Here is a 1,402-nt window from a genome sequence, read left to right on the forward strand (position 1 = left end):
CGCTACCCCGACGAGGCCTGTTCAACTACATAGTATTTTTACTTGGTGTTTGTATTGCCGGAAATGAATGTAATTAATTACCTTAATTAGTCAGTCCGAGCTGTGAATCAGGTGCGAGTTAAAGCCGCTTGGTTTGGCGAATCAGGACAAAAGTCCAAATTTTGGGTAAAAGGACAATCGATTGGTGCAAAGCGAGCCTCGCCTCGATTGTACCTAGTTTGTGAGCGTGCGCAGAGGAAGACGCAGGAGATGGTAGAATCAAGAATAAATTGATAGCGTTGAAACTACTACGCTATCACTAAGCTACGCGCAACCAACCATTGATGTATCGTCGGGGGAACACCTTGGTTGCGCAAGAGGACTTGTTGGTGTGCGAAGATACACCTTGGACTGAAAGGGGTGTCGACTAGTCATCCGGTTAGTAACCGGATGATCGGCACGGTTATACCCTCCCCTACTTAAGACAGAACGTACCATCATCACGTGGTCAAAATGAGAGGGAACTCCCCGAAACACACATGACGACAGCGGAGTGGTGCCAAGCGAGGACACGGCTGAAGTGGCACAGCGTAAGGCCGACTGGGAGGCCAAGGCGGCCGTGAAGCGCGAACGGCTTGGACAGCTGGAGCAGCAAGCGGCTGCCGACTTGGTAAAGAGCGCTGTACAAACAGTGGGCGCCGAAGGTGTGCAAAAGCTGCTGGAGCAGCACTTGGCACGGGAGGAGGCCGCCAAGAAGGCAAGAGCGGCCGAAGAGGTGAAGGCGAAGGCAAGGCGCGCCGAAGAGGCCAAAGCGATCGCAGCAGCTGCGACGAAGGCGGCGGACGAAGCAGCCAAGGAGGCTGCGGAAGCAGCGAGCAAGGCGAGCAGCGAAGGTGTGACTGGGACACCTTCAGGCGATGGGGGGCATCCCAACGCTATGGGCGTTGGGGGAAAAGAAAGAAAGGCGAGGGGCGTGGGAACCACCGTTAATACCGAACTTGTTGGACCGGAGCGGACCGGCCTAGCCCGAGACGAAGTGTTCGAGCGAGACTTGGGGTTCCACTGGGATCGCTCTCGGATCTTCACGCCTGCCGGTTGGGGTGACGTGGACTTGGAGTATGTGCGCGGCGTTACGCGCCATTTGACGGTGGTACGCGAGTTTGACGAGACTCGCGAGGATTGGGGATATCAGGTGGCCAATGCTGCCGGCATGGAACGGTACCTGCGCTTGTATTCAAGCGCACAATCGTTTGAGTTGCGGGTGCTGTGGATGCTGCTTGCCATGGAGTGCATGCAGCTTGCGAGGGTGAGTTTTCACCGGTATGATGAGTTCAAGGGCGCCATGCGCGAGTTGCATGAACGGGAGCGCCTGGAGCGCTGGACGGTTGACGTGGGGCGGATCGAGCTTTCAATGACGTGGGGC

Source organism: Aphanomyces astaci (assembly GCF_000520075.1).
Source record: "Aphanomyces astaci strain APO3 unplaced genomic scaffold supercont1.675, whole genome shotgun sequence".
NCBI classification, from domain to species: domain Eukaryota; phylum Oomycota; class Saprolegniomycetes; order Saprolegniales; family Verrucalvaceae; genus Aphanomyces; species Aphanomyces astaci.